This window comes from Microplitis demolitor, chromosome 9 (assembly GCF_026212275.2).
Source record: "Microplitis demolitor isolate Queensland-Clemson2020A chromosome 9, iyMicDemo2.1a, whole genome shotgun sequence".
Taxonomy (NCBI): Eukaryota; Metazoa; Arthropoda; class Insecta; order Hymenoptera; family Braconidae; genus Microplitis; species Microplitis demolitor.
This window is the reverse complement of record NC_068553.1, coordinates 8414814-8431871: the sequence shown is the minus strand read 5'-3', so window position 1 is coordinate 8431871 and position 17058 is coordinate 8414814. Positions and strand designations below refer to the sequence as shown.

The following is a 17058-nucleotide window of genomic DNA, read 5'->3' as shown; positions in this document are numbered from 1 at the left end:
GTTTGCACGGAGTGACCGCTTCTCAATTCTTTTCAATCAGTATTTTTTAGAGGGTTATCTGCAATTGCGTTAATCCACGTCTTATTCATATCCATATTGAAAAAATTTAATACATAACAAACAAATGTATTTCAAAAAAAAATTAACTCATATTTTTGTTAATTATTTTAATTTTAAATATATATTATAAACAACCAAAATTAATAAATTATTTATCAAAAACGGTGCAGGCAAATATTTTGATATTTAAAAATTAAAACTTTATTATAAAGATCAAAGATTTCTTATGAAATGAGTAGAGAGTGATAATAGATTAATAAACAAATAAATCAATAACAGTTACAATTGATATTTATCTATTGTTAATAAATATAAATACAAGAGAGGTTAAACAGGCATATGACACTGGTATAGAGGCACTGTTGATTCGCTCCGCCATATCCCCATATATATATATATATATATATATATATATATATATATAACTTTAAAAATATAAAATAGCTGTAATGCTTACAAATAATTTTGTTCACAACAGAATACAACTTATGGAATTAGATTATCATGGGAAATGCATAAGTTATTCGGGATAAAAGCCATATTTTCTAATTTTCTTCATAATGTCAAAACTTTCAAGACTATCAAATTATTGGAAGAAATACTCAAAGACACAAAGTTTAAGGTTAAAATTTAAAGGTTATTACACAAGCTTTAAGGTGCTTTTGATGGGAATTGTCTATCTATTTTAGTTTTAAAATTATATGAGCTTTAACAGAGAATAAAAACTAATTTTTTCGAAAAATTGTAAAAATTTCAAACAGCAATCATTTCTAAACCAATCGAAGGTTTTAGTCCATCTCCGAACTTAACTGTGATAATCGTCTATAGATTAAGTGTAAAAAATTTCATTAGGATCTGATAAGAATTGTAGGTGCTATCGTGATAACAAGACCAGTTATAATTATAAGGCTTACAGGTACGTTTGAAACATCATAAGTAATAAAATATATACTTTGAAAATAAAAAATAGTAGTAAAATTTACAGATTATTTTATTTACAACAAAATGTAACTAACGGAATTAGAGTATAATGGAAAATACATAAGTTATGCGGAATAAAGAACATTTTTTCCAAATTTTTTAATTCCATCTGATTCTTTAAGAATATTAAATTATTGGAAGAAATAGTCAAAAAATAAAGTTTAAGGTGAAAAATTGAAGCTTATTAAATAAGCCTTAAGATACTTTTTACGGAAATTGTCTATCATTTTTAGTTTTAAAGTTATATGAACTTTAACAGAGAATAAAAATTGATTTTTTTCGAAAAATCGTGAATATTTCAAACAGCCATAACTTCTAAATTAATTGACCGATCCAGCCCATCTTCGAACTTGATCAAGATAATCGCCTATAGAATAAATAGTGAAACATTCATTAAGATTCAATAAGAACTGTGGTTGCTAACGCCATGACAAGACCAATAATAATCATAGGGCGTCGAGGTACATTTGAAATATCATAAGCAAAACAAAAAATACATTTAAAATGTAAAGTAGCTGTGAAATTTAAAGCTTATTTTGTTGACAATAAAATAAAACTGACGAAATTGGATTATCATGGGAAATACATAAGTTATCCGGAATGAAAACCATTTTTTCTAAATTTTTTGATTCTATCTAAACATTCGAGACTATCAAATTATTGGAAGAAATGGTCAAAACATAAAGTTTAAGGTCAAGAATTAAAGCTTATTAAACAAGCTTTAAAATACTTTTTACGAAAATTGTCTATCAGTTTTAGTTTTAAAGTTATATGAACTTTAACAGTGAATAAAAATTGGTTTTTTCGAAAAATCGTGAAAATTTCAAACAGCCATAAGTTTTGAACTAATCGACCGATTCAGCCCATCTTCGAACTTAACCGTGATAATCGTCTATAAAATAAGTGTGAAACATTTCAATAGGATCCAATAAGAATTGTGGGCGTAATCGTGATGACAAAATTGGTTACATTATATATATATATGAACATACATATATAAATTTTTTAACGAGTAGTAATTTTGAACTCTACTCAACCAATAATGATAGATTATGACAAAATTCCTAGAAAAATCAACCATGAGGACAAATACAAAAGTTAGATTTTAGAAAAATCTACCTAAAAACGATTCACCATAATATATATCAAACATACATAAAAAAAAAGTTATATTGATAAATACATAATTAATATATTGCTGAAATATATTTTTTTTTCCATACATTATCATATGTTAATACAGCAAAAATATGAATATTATTTTATATATGGTACAATATATCACATTATAATATTCATATATTTTAAAATATATTTTTTCATACATAAAGTTTTTTCATGCGGGAACATCGAAAAAAAACGATGTTTAGTTTGTACCTTATATCAGTAACACAATTATTCGGAAATTGTACTTTTTCCACGATGATTAGATTAATAAGACCGCTAATATTAAAATCAAATTTTAAAAATACATAGATTTTAACTGGAAAATAATGCAAAATATTTATTAAAATTAAAATCATTTGCTTTTTTTTTAACGTAACAAACATACATTTCAAAATTATTGTTATAATAGTAATTTTTCAACAATACGTAAATTTCTCAACAATTATAACAATTACTTTTTGAAAATTATTTTTAGGTAGATATTTTTAAAAATCTAGGTATTTTATTTGTCCTAATGGTCGATTTTTCAAGGGATTTTGCCATAACCTATCATAATTGATTGAGTAGCGTTCAAAAATACCATTCGTTGAAAAATTTATATATATATATATATATATATATATATATATATATATATATATATATATATATATATATATATATATATATATATATATCGGATAGAACCGACTTTTGAGGCCACGATTGCGCCTACAATTTTTAACAGATCCTGATAAAATTTTCCTCACTTATTCCAAGTGTAATTATCACGGTTAAGTTCGAAGATTGGCTAAATCGGTTGATTAGTTTAGAAGTTATAGTTGTTTAGAATTACTACGATTTTCCGAAAAATCGAGTTTTTATCCACTTTTAAGTTCACATAATTTTAAAACTAATATAGACATTTACTGTAAAAAGTATCTAAAAGCTTGTCTAATAAGCTTTAATCTATGATCTTAAATTTTCCGTTTTGACTGCGTCATCTAATAATTTGTTAGCCTTGAAAGTTTTAATAGAATCAAAAAATTTTGAAAATATGGTTTCCATTCCTGATAACTTATTCATTTCCTACTATAATCCAATTTCGTCAGTTGTATTTTAATGCAAATAACATAACTTGTAAATTTCACAGCTATTTTATATTTCAAAAGTATTTCTTTTATTATCTCGGGAAAAAATCAACATGCAAGACCGTGCTTGATCGAGCATGAATCAAGCAAGATGATATATGAATCATGTAGATCGTGGATGAATCAGGCATTGACATGCATGAATCATGCAAAGTCGTGCAAAGTCCTACTCAACCATATATTTCAATCATGAATAGTGATATACCGTAATGCATGAATTTGCACGATTCATGCTTGGTCAAGCCTGATCATGCATAATAATACTTAACCCAGTCAAGACCATCATGCACGACTGCGCATGGCTCTGAATGGACATCCATGATCATTCTTGATCATACATGACTAGCCATATCTATTTTCGAGCGGCCAGAATGATTGAACTCCAGCCTACATGACCGTGTATAGCTTTGTATGAGTGCATAATCAGACTTGATCAAGCTTGATCATTCACAATTATTTTTTCCGTACGTTATATGATCATTTATGAGCTTGCATGACTACGTATGACTTTGTATAGTCGTACACAATTCATGCATGGTGTTGGTCAAGACTGGTCATGCTCAACCATTTTTACGTCACTGAATCGACCATGCATGTACTTACAAGAGTGCTTATGAGTTTGTATGGTTGGGTATATTTATACGGATTTATACTCATACGAAATTATAATCCTGCAAGAACATGAATAACAACATAAATTTAATGATTAAAACGTCGATAGATTTATTATTAAAATAGTAAAATTATTTTATTTCGTTAATTATCTCCAATTTATTAACTTACTAATTACAAGAAAATAAAATTTCTTTACGAATAAATTATTACATACCTAAAAGTTATTTTTTAATAATTTCAAATTATCACATACAAAGTTTCCTGTACACTATACGTGAATTATCATCTTCACTTGATTTATAGTAAAAAAAAGTTAATTTTTGAATTTCAATGATAGATATTATATGATCTTTTTTAACTCGGTGTTCTAAATTACAAAAGAATTTCTTTTTTTCAATAACAAATTTCTCTAAAACGAAACACACAATTTTATTTATTTCTACAATAAAATTTTATTGATTCATAATTTTCAGTATTGTTAATTAAAGTTAATTTTACTGTCGAACTATTGATTTTTATAGTTTTATAAATCTCAGAAGTAAATAGTTTTTATTGAATTTCGCTGCTCTGCTATAAATTTGTAATCTTTTTGAGTCTATACTGAGTGATTCAAATAGATGTAACTCATTATCGTCTAATATTTAGTTGTTACAATTATTGCTTTTTTTTATCAATAATTAAAATAATTTTAATTTATAATTATTGATTCAGTTAATAATTGAAATTAATTTTTTTTTCAAAAAAATAATTAAAATAGATTTAATTAAATTTTATTTTTTAATTAATTGAAGAATTGAATCAATAAATTTTTGCGAAATCAATAATGGTAATCAATACAATTGCATTTTTTATTTTTTTAATTAATGATCAAGATTAATTTAAGTGTTCAATTTGCTTGTAATTTATAACCAGAATTCTTTTCATGCATTATTAAAAAAAATCTATCGATCAAATCTAAATTGAATTCCAATAATATTCTATTTTTTACAACCCTGAGTTTTTAAAAAATGTTAAAAATCTTCGTCAATTGAACGAGACAGGTCAGCCTAGTGGACAGCGGACGTGCTTTATAACACGAAGGTCGTGGGATCGAGACCCGTAACGGGTAAAATTTCAATATTACTTTTCAGCCAGTAAACACTAACTATATGACAATACTAGCAAAATAAGTTAATTTCAAGTTGAGTTATCGTTATTTTTATTTTTTCTTTAAATAATGCTAGGAATTGTATTCGAACAGGCCTGATCATGCTTAGTCAAACATGATTATGCTTGTTCAAGCATGATCATGCCCATATATTCGCCAGCCATGAGCATGCTTGATCATGCATGAGAAAGTATAATCATGCCTGACCAAGTATGATCACGCATGCTGATGGCTGGCAAATATTCATGCATGATATTAACACATGATCATGCTTGATCAGGTCTGATGATTTTTCCCGGGGAATTATCAAATTAAAATACTGTCCAGCCGAGTTCACTTTGACAAGACTCAAAATGATTGTCAACAAAATTGGATTCAAGTACCAAAGATCACCAGATGCGACAGAGCAACATTGAGGGGAAATGTTGATCGTAGTACAACGTTACTCATAAACTATATCAAAGTTACAGTAATACCTCTTAGTATATTAAAATGTTTCTACTTATATAAATGTAATAATAATTAGTCTAATTAGTTCGCAAGAATACATTAAACTGTTTACACGTACTTTTGTCTATCCTTGTATTAACGCCTATCCCTATCCAGCCAACATTATAATCATACATGAACAGATATGATCAATGCATTTTTTCCCGGAAAGCGTACGTAATACATAAGTCATAACAGTGACGTCATACAAAGAGGCATGCTTACATCAGTATGATGTCACAAGTTTTTACATCATACCAAAGTCATATAGAATATCAGATTTACGTCTAATTTACATAAAATGCCGTGACATTTCTATGACTTACGCATGACGTCAAATTAAGGTCATATTTTCACTAGGTACTCGGATTTGATCTGAAACACAAAGTCAGTTACCTCGGTTGATGAAATAAAAAATCAGTTATTTTATTGTCCGGAGACACACATACAACGTAAATATCAACGAAATACTTGACAAGTGACGTCAGAGTATTTTTCACGGCACAGCTCGACTGGGCGATTCCGAGTTGAGCGCGAGGCTCAAAATTTACCTGAGCCATGTCCGACTTGAGCGCAGGGTCGTAATCCGCGCGTCCGACTTGAGCGCCAGGTCGTAATCTCGTCCGACTTGAGCGCAATCAGTAAATTTATATCTGACCGGAGAGACACTCAACAGCGGTAATATCACCAAATGAATCTTTAAAATTTCACACGACAAAGTCTTGCATCCTCTTCTAAAAAGTTGATGACCGGATGTCGTATCGTTTTACGTCACTTCTGTGACTATTTTATTCGGTTGTCGATTGGTCGACTGAGATAGTGGCGGGATTTTTGAAAGAATGAAGGCAGGCGAAGCGAGCATGTTAGGTCTAGTATAGTAAACTTTTTAACGTTATGTTCCCACATGGCGGCAAAGCTCAATGTATATCTACACTAAAGTCACATGCCATAACCTTACTCTTCTGAAAGATCTGTTTTATTAGACTTTAGAAATATTTATAATAAATTCTATCTGTCTATTCCGATTATTTTTATTCGATTGTATTCTAGTGAACTGAAAAAGTTTGCGCATTGAGTTCAGAGTGGATGATTTTTTATTCGATATATTTTCCTTCATACTTTTCCCAAGCTTAGGACTAGCAGTCAGAAGTAATTTCTACTGGCAAGTTTAAAAATATTAAGAACCTAATATTCTTGCTGTATATAAATGTTAAATATGCGGCTTCAAAATGAAAAATATTAAAAGTTGTATTAAAAACCAAATGATCATTAAATTAATGCAAAAAATTGATAAAACCAGAAGTTCGGGCCGAACATTCAAATTCAGTTATGCGGACTACAAATAATTGTGAATCGTTCCATTCACAATTAAATTCAAATTTTAATAATGCCCCAAATTTATTGTTATTAATTGAAACATTATTAGATTTTCAGACAGAAATATATATTAAAATAAGTAGTAGTTTTCAGCCAAAAAGTAGAGAAATAGAAAAAAAAAGAAAAGTTTCTATTAAAGCGAATGTTGCTTTTAGAAAGCAATAGTTTATCTGTATTCGAGATTGTCCATGAAGTATCGAGACAATTTTTGCCAATTAAAATTTAATTTTTTATATCAATTTTTCGCATTAATTTAATGATCATTTGGTTTTTAATATAACTTTTAATATTTTTCATTTTGAAGCCGCATATTTAACATTTATATACAGCAAGAATATTGGGTTCTTAATATTTTTAAACACGCCAGTAGAAATTACTTCTGACTGCCAGTCCTAAGCCTAGGAAACGTGTGAAGGAAAATATATCGAATAACATTGAATGAAATATTGTTTTTAATTTATAAAATCTTTCAGTAATTCACTAAATTATATGGAGGCCCATTTTGCCCTCTTTCCCTTACTATATGTGAAACTATATTGAATTGAACTATATGAATTTTTAAAAATTCAGTTGGTTATATTGCCGTTGAAAGTTTCAAGTTGGTCAGATATAAAATTATTTCCTGTGCTCAAGTCGGACAAGGAGATTACGACCTTGCGCTCAAATCGGACGAGGAGATTACGACCCGGCGCTCAAGTCGGGAGCGAGGATTACGACCCAGCGCTCAAGTCGGACGCAGGCATTATGATTCAGCGCTCAAATCGGACGCGGGGATTATGACCCTGCGCTCAAGTCGGAATTTTCAGGTTGTTGGCGCTCAACTCGGCATCGTCCGCTCGACTGCCGAAACGAAGAAGGAACGGATAATCCGTAACTCTCAGAATTGCTCGAATGAAATAAAATAAAATAAAATAAAATATCAAATAATATTTTATTTCGGTAACGCGTTCACACACACTATCATACAATTATCACACGTAATAAATTAATTAATTCTTAATTATCATACGAAGGCGCTTCACTTGTTCATCAAAAATTCAATCGTACACTTTGTTCAGATATCGCGCCTATGCGTCGGCTTATTCACAAAAAGGCGGTTATTGTTCAATCGAAATCAATTCACTACCAGTTAATTGTTCGTTGATCAAAACTCGGATCGTTCTCGAAAGTCATAAATCAAAGTGTTTAAACGTCGGAATCCAAATTTTTCATTTGGTCGGAGTCGAATTATTGAAAATACAGAAAGTTTGGAATTTTTTACCTCGGCAATGGCTTATTTTACGAATAAGCCCAGCATACATTTTTGTAGGGAATTTAACACTAAAAAAAAAAAAAGTATCTCATCAGTTTTTCATAAATCCATCTGTTCACAAGTTATTAGAGCTCAAAGGCAAGATAAAGTAAATTTCGAGATCTGTTTACTTTTCCGGCGAAACTATCCGACTTATCATAAAATTTCATACAAACTTTTTTGTCGACAATTCTATTCCCTACAAATTATTTCTAGTAAAGTTTTTTTGAAATTTCACATTTTTCTAGTGATTTTTATTTTTATGTCGAGCTCTTAAAATCGATCAGAACAGCTACGTAACGTTTGACCTGAAGACAAAATACCCGCGACAAAATACCCGACGACGAAACACCCTCAAACCAAAATACCCGCAAGAAAGTACTCGCAAGCCAAAATATCTATAATTAATATACTATCAGATAAAATACTTACAACAATTATTATTATTAAATATGAATTTTGTGTGTGTAATTAAAAAAATTTACTCACACATGGAAAAGTGTGAAACATAGCGCCCTTTTTACGAATTTTGTGTGTGTGCAATTAAAATAATATACCCCCACAGAAAAAAATGTCAAAAGTGGCACTGGGCCCCTGAACCCTACCGGGGCTTCGCCTCTGAACCCCCTTATTGAGATACTCTTTATTCACGAAAAAAAAAAAAAAAAAAAAAAAAAAAACAAAGAGATTTTTTTCTCCTTACTTATTTTTTTTTTTTTATTTTCGGGACTAATTGTTGGGGATGAATTGTCTTGGACCCAAAAAGTACCACACCGTGTGGCGGGTGTTTTAGATTGCGGGTATTTTGTCGGGGGTGTTTTGGTTTGCCGGCATTTTGTTGTCAGATATTTTGGCATTGGGTATTTTGACGTCGGGTATTTTGACGTCGGGTGTTTTGTCGTGGGTATTTTGTCGCGGGTGATTTGTCTTTAAGTCAAAGATCGTGTCACCGATCAGAACACTACTTTTTTAAGAGGTTGACATCATAATGAAAATAACTAAAAAAAATACGAAATTTAAAAAAACTTTACCGGAATTAATTTGTAGGAAATAAAATTGTCTGCAAAAAGGTCACGTGATATCTTGTGATAAGTATGTTAGTTCAACCGGAAAAGTAAAAAGATCTCGAAATTCACTATAAATTTTAGTTCAAGCTTCAATAACTTTTGAACGGATGGATTTAATAAAAAATTATTAAAGACTTTTTTGTAAATCATTAAATTCCCTACAAACATACGTCTCGACCTTATTTGTACAGTGAGCCATTGCCGAGATATATGATTCTAAACTCAAATAATTTTTTTTTACGATGTTATTTAAATGGGAAATCAAAAATCACGAAGCGCCACCTCTTAATATTAATCTTAAGAGCTCAAACTTTATCAGAATTTCTTTTTCATCATCTTTAACGATATTTTCACGATGACTAAAAAAAAAAATGTCATTTTTTTGGCCCACCCTAATAATCATACATGGAATGTTATATATGATTATACACGGTTATACTAGGAATTTTATATGAACCTATATATAATTAGAGCTGATTAGATCTAACTGATGAAGGCTAAGTATAATCATATATAAGCCTATATATGATCAGGTCTAATTATATATGTATAAATATAAATAAATCTGATCAGACCTTGCTGATGAAAGCTACCCAGGTAGCGAAATGACGTCTTCATGAGTTCTGAAAGAGTTCCTATTTATGAGTTAGACGTCTTATCGAGATCTTAAAGAAGTCTTTAAGAAGTTCTCAAGATGTTGAATGATCCATCTAGCGAACTCATTAAGACGTCTTTAAAAAGAGTTCTCAAAGAGTTCTTTTTTCTGACTTCGCAAATAAGACTTCAGTATCAACTTACCATGACATCTTAATGAGTTCCTAACTTTGACTTCATTTTGACTTCAAAAAAGTTAAGAAAAAGAATACATTAAGACGTCACAAAACTGACGTCTTATTTATGGAGTCTTCAACAACTCTTAATTAAGAGTTTTTAAAAATGACACCTTTAAGAAGTCATTATAAGACTTCTTAAGGAAGCCTTCAAAAAGACGTCGTAAAACAGTCATTCTGACTTGAATACTGTCTGGGTAGGTATAATCATATATAAGCCTGTATATAATCAGATCTAATTTCACTTGAGTCTTTATATAATTAGATCTGATCAGACATAACTGATATTAACTTATATTTAGTTATATATATGTCTATATATGATTCGATCTAATCAGACTTAAATGAGATGAAACCTATAAATATTTAATTATCTATGTGGATCTAATATACCCGGGAAAAACTGATTGTATATGGCCATATATAAATGCGACATATATGGTCATCTATAGAAATTGGCGATATATAATGATGTATAATTTTATACGGCTATATATAGCTTGATATGACCATATAAAACTTGACCTGACTATTTATAGAAATTGACAATATATGGGCGTATATAGTTTGATATGACTATATATATATATAGCTTGATATGTCCATATATGACTGGATATGACTATGTATAGAAGTTTTAACTAAAATTTAAAAAAAAAATTTTTTTTTCAAGTATTTTGGCAACGCAGCGATTATCAGATCTGCGAGTAATTGAATTCCTAATCGAATTGGAAATTTTTTAATTCAGAGAAAAAACGCTCGACTTATTCATGACCGCACCGCTTCAGTAAGATTCGAACCCGGCACCTTCCGTGCGTACGAGAGACCGACGCTTGGATGACTAGGCTATGCGACCGAAAGTTACAACGAAGTTTAATTGAGCTATGTAAGATTGAAAGAATATAATCACTTTCAAAAAAGCAAAATATAATGATATTGGTTGATTGATTACTGTTATTACAGTAAAAATTGGTTAATTGATATTCGATGTGTATGATATAGAGATGTATGAAATTTTCGTGTTCACTTTTATGTATGAGTATGTATTATTATATATACCTATATATAGTTATATATATTCATATACAATAACAATCGAAAACTATATATTTCCATGTATCGTCATGCATATCCCAAATATGATCTGTATATGACCATATATAATTCGTTTTTCCCGGGTTACTTAAAAAATATTAAAAGGTTTCGGCAGCAATTTAAAAGTATAAATCCATATTGATTTATAGATGGATATTTATAAGTTTATGCATAAAAAGATTCGATTGAATCTATCTAATGAATTCTATTGTAATTTATGTACAAAACCAAATTCATTATTAGGTGCATTATTTACGTAGAATGTATCAATTTGATTATTTGAGTTGAGTGATGTCATGAATTTTTTTCAATTATAAGTGTATAGCAGACTAGAGGATCAGACTACCGTCCAGCGATTACCAGAGTTAAGCAGCATCGACGTGGGTCATTAATTAGACGGATGACCCCTTAGTATAGTAATAGTTAACCGATAGCCATTTTTTTTTGTAATTTAAATTTAACCGACATTTATAATAATAAAGACAATGAATCCTAATTAAATTACTTAATTAATAATTTACAGATATTTTCAATGAGATTTTGAAAATGAAATTCGTTCATACATGATTGTATCTAATCATATATGATTGCATATGATCAGATCTGACTAATTTTCAGATCTGATTATGTATGGACTCATTTCGTATAATTACATATAATTATACAAAATCATTCTTTATCGGGAAGTCTGTCACCCGTAATTTGTTTCCTAAGCAAGCAATGTACAAGATTAATATATAAACAACAAGATTCTTTTTTTAATTTCTAAAATTACATAGTTTTTGAAAAAGTAATGAGTTCTCTTTTAAATTTTGAATGTTTTCATTACTTAGCAATTGGAATTAATTGCTACAAACAATATAGGATTATGCTCATAAAAATATATATCAGTTACTTTTACGATAAATTTAATAGTTCAATAGATACTAATTTTTATTGAATTAATCAAACAGAATAACAATTTGTGTTGAGTTAAATTATTCCAAATTACTGCTTTATTTCAATTAGATTTAATTAAAAATTTCAATAGATTTCAGTCGGAAATTTCCGATTGAATCCTATTGAAATGGATCAGATTTCTCAACCAGGGTAATAAGTAAACTTTCACTTGCAGCGTTGCCGTCGTTGGTGTATCCCCCTCTTTCCAACTTCTCATGTTCATGCGCAGACTTGTGCTGACTGTTACCGACTGTTATTGTGTATGAAAGGTTATATGGAGGTAAATACACTAGTCCCAAAAATTAAGGGATAGAAAAAAAACTCGAAATTTTTGGGTGATTTCCAACATGCTGTAACTCGGTGAAAAACGATCGTCGAGTAAAAAGAAAAAAAGCAAATTGTAGCCTCAAGTTTCTAGTTTTTAGATCTGGACCTCAAATTTTTCTATCGGGCACGGTTCCGGAGTAATCTTAAGAAATCCGACGGAAAAATTTTCAAAATTTTTGCTCGTATTTCAACAAGTCTATGGACTTAAATAACTTTTTTTGGATAATCTGACGGTATGACTTTTTTAGAAAACATTATGCCCTTTAATTTAGCAGCCGCAAAAAGTCTCTACAACGATTTGGCGCCGAGTTATCATTGATTAACGCAAAAAGTCCATTTTGGCTTTGATAATCAATAACTCTGGGCGTATTGGTTGTACAGAGAATAGAAGTAGGATTTTGAAAACTGGAAAACATTCTCTGTAAGACAAAATTAGTGACTGTTGATGGAAAAATTTTTTTTGAAGAGACAATATTTATTAAAAAACAGGTAAAATTTCGCTTAATTAAGGATATTCGGAAATCTTGCTATAACTTTGGAAATAACGGATGAACAAAGGATATCGTCGTTTTTATTTTAACCTCAAAGTGTCCTGAAAAAACTCTAAAAATTTCAAAGCGCTGCGATTTTTCTTTCTTAGTGTCCCGAAGCTTTAAATTTATCGATTTTACCAAAAATCACCATAATTGGTAGTTTCTCGGTTTTTGTTCATTTTTTCGATTTCAAAAGGTTTTTTTCACCAATAATTTTGATTTCTTTGATCAAAAAGATTGTTTATCAAAAAAAATTGAATAAAAAAAAATTTTGAATATTTTTATTTTTTTTTCAAAATTTGTTTTTTTTTTGTTGTATCCGCAATGATTTATCATTGTCAATAAAAATTCCTCAACTTTTTGTTAGCGCCCGCATTAGCGTTTCCCAAAGCGTACCACGTGGAGATTGCACGGTCGAATTTACGCTTCTTACACACATACCGACGGTAAAAAAAAATTGAGGAATTTTTATTGACAATGATAAATCATCGCGGATACAACAAAAAAAAATTTTTTGAAAAAAAAAAAATAAAAATTTTCAAAATTTTTTTTTATTCAATTTTTTTCGGTAAACAATCTTTTTGATCAAAGAAATCAAAATTATTGGTGAAAAAAACCTCTTGAAATCGAAAAAATGAACAAAAACCGAGAAACTGATTTCGTTATATCCAAAGTTATAGCAAGATTTCCGAATATCCTTAATTATGCGGAATTTTACCTGTTTATTAATAAATATTATCGCTTCAAAAAAAATTTTTCCATCAACAGTCACTAATTTTGTCTTACAGAGAATGTTTTCCAGTTTTCAAAACCCTACTTCTATTCTCTGTACGACCAATACGCCCAGAGTTATTGATTATCAAAGCCAAAATGGACTTTTTGCGTTAATCAATGATAACTCGGCGCCAAATCGTTGTAGAGACTTTTTGCGGCTGCTAAATTAAAGGGCATAATGTTTTCTAAAAAAGTCATACCGTCAGATTATCCAAAAAAAGTTATTTAAGTCCATAGACTTGTTGAAATACGAGCAAAAATTTTGAAAATTTTTCCGTCGGATTTCTTAAGATTACTCCGGAAACGTGCCCGATAGAAAAATTTGAGGTCCAGATCTAAAAACTAGAAACTGGAGGCTACAATTTGCTTTTTTTATTTTTACTCGACGATCGTTTTTCACCGAGTTACAGCATGTTGAAAATCACCCAAAAATTTCGAATTTTTTTTCTATCCCTTAATTTTTGGGACTAGTGTATTTACTTCTTTTAATAAACATTTAAAAAATTTGAGATTGAGAAAATAATTTCTTAATTTGTTTCTTGATTTAATTTATAATAAATTTATAAAAATATTCTTTTCTGCCTACTATTAAAATATTTATATCTACTACCGAAGGCATTAACCTATGTTTACGTGATATTGTTATTTAAAAAAAAAATAGTTGAGTTTTTTTTAAGTTTAATAAAATTAAATACTAATAAAATTTAATTAAAAAATAAGTGTTTTAAAATTGTTTAAATAACTAATTACTTTAAACAGAGTTTAAAATTAATAAAAATAAAGTTGAAAACTTTTTTTCATGTTCGAAGTTTTACAATATTCCCGCCAGAAATAATACACCAATAGTAAACAACCAAAGCGATCAAGCAATGTTGCACTCTCAAAAGCATTCGGCGATACCATCATCACTTGACCAAAGTCGTTAGGTCGCGTTTGTTGACCAGTCCAGAGTTAATTTTGAACTATTTTCGATTGTTTGTATTTTAGTAGTTCGAGTCTAAACACCTTTTTTCAACCCGAAGAACTTAAAAAAAAAAAACAAATCTAGTAATAGTATATTACACATCAGGAAAGAGAGGTAGGAAATTATAATTCACATGTATAAGTGATACCTGAACCAAAGGCAAGGGTGGTGAAAATGTAAATTGGGATGTACTACCTTCATCCGAGGTGTGTACTATTTTTCACTAAATCTAAACTTGAAAGTTTATTCACCTGTTTGCAGAAAGAATGGCGCATGCGTTTATTTTCTCTTAAACGAAAAGTCAGACTTTCTTTTCGCTAAACGGGGAAGAAATTTAAACTTTTGGTGCAGTTACAGGAAAAATAGTTATGTAATTTACGTTCAATTATCTATTACAATAATTATCATCTGTAATAAAGTAAAATAAGAATATATATTTAAGTTGAATTTGTTGACGGTCAAAATTTCCGAATTTTCTGCCCCTCTCCGATTCATTTAGAGTTGATATATTTAGTTTATGACAAGCCTAGTTATATGGGAAAAAGGACCTTCAAATAAAATCTATAATTGAGATAAACGATTTTTAACTTTCCTATAATGAAATTGACAATTTTAAGAAATTGGGAAGTTATACTGATTTCAGTCCAATCTTCAAGAATCAAGTTTCTTAGTATGTGTTTGCATGAACGTTGCATGTATCATAAAACTTCAATGTTTAAAACTATCATCATTTAATTATGCTATCAATTTGAAGAGATTTTCCAGTATTGATATTATCATTTTATGAGTAAATATTTTCTACATAAAAATTCTGACATTCAAGTTTTACAGAATAGATGTAAATATGTCTTGTATTAAAAAAAAAAAAACCCGCCGGAAAAATATAACTTAATCAAAGAACATAATCAATTTGGATCGTTAGTGGTCTTAGCTATTTTTTTTCACGAATAGTATCACGCATCTGCTTACTTTAAGGTTATAATTGTCTTTTTTACTTTAAGTTCACTGCTTCCATTACTGAAGCTTGTAATTAAATCAACACAACTTATATTTCATTCTTCAAATAATAAAAAATTATATTAAATCTAATCCAAATAGTTAACATCACGATTCACAAGTACTCAAATTTGATGATATCTGCGATGAACTGCAATATTTGTTCAGGGTTTTATAAAACAAGATAAAAAAATTCAAGTGAATAAATAACATACATGCTGTATTAATATACATATACCAATTATTTCAATGTTTAAAGCTTTATAACTGTTTGAATAAACAGTCTTGTTCACTTAACTAAAACCAATAAATAACAAAAGTGTTGTCATAGTTATCCATTGAATAAGAATGACATTTTATAGATTTAATTCATTTTCCCATGGAGTTCCAAAACCGTTAAAAGTGAAACCTTCATTTAAAACAGGGGTTGTTCTATGCGTAAAAGAAAATAAAGTGCATTGATGGCACGTGGATTTCCGAATTTTGTTATTATTATTGTTGTTGTTGTCATGATGATGATTATTGTTATTATTATTAACATTATTATTATATTAATAATAATAATTATTATTATCATTATTATTAATATAATAATAATAATTATTGTTATTCTTATTATTACTATTATTATTAATATAATAATAATAATAATAATAATAATTATTATTATTATTATTACTATTATTATTATTACTTGTATGATTCACCTACGTTAAAATAATTCAGGTCACAATTACACCTATGTATTTTTGATATTCGATAATCACGTGAAATAATAAACTTGGATATTAATCAATGTCACTCACGTATTCCTTTACTCAACGATAAATATAAAATTGTCCCAACAAGAGAGTGTCCCTCGGGTGTTTTCGGTTTTTACTCCCACTGTAGGTTTTCTGTGTACTAATTATTCTCTCACTTGTCCTTACACATGCGCAGTTTATGAAAATTTGCTACTCAGAGCGATTTTCGAGGTTCACTCTCCCTGTGGGACGAGTTTACTATAGAGATTATGTACCATTAGCTATCATACATTCTACGTTTATATAAAAGCCACCGACTGATTTACTACCAAACTACTAAGATAGTGTACGAGGCGTGGCTTACTCAACGAATATAAACGAAACGCTTCGAATATTTCCGAAGATATCGCATACTTTGAATGACATCATCAAAAATCTTGAAAATTTGAAAAATTAAAATAATAGACATTCTGTAAGGGGGAGCCAGGGAGGTCCCTTCCCGGAATGTAGATTAACATGAAAAGAAAAAAGCA

General features: G+C 29.2%; 1 protein-coding gene across 3 annotated transcripts in view; it reads right to left on the bottom strand.

Annotated features, from left to right (window-relative positions):
- Window positions 1-16847, bottom strand: part of LOC103576305 (protein kinase C and casein kinase substrate in neurons protein 2) — a 160070-nt gene extending 143223 nt beyond the window's left edge. The window contains exon 1 of one of the 3 annotated variants that reach the window (XM_053742103.1): window positions 16490-16847. The gene's annotated coding sequence lies outside the window, so the exon portion shown is untranslated. The remainder of the gene's footprint in view (window positions 1-16489) is intronic. The other 2 variants (XM_053742104.1, XM_014440621.2) reach the window with 2 other exon arrangements.
- Between the last annotated feature and the right edge of the window lie 211 nt (window positions 16848-17058).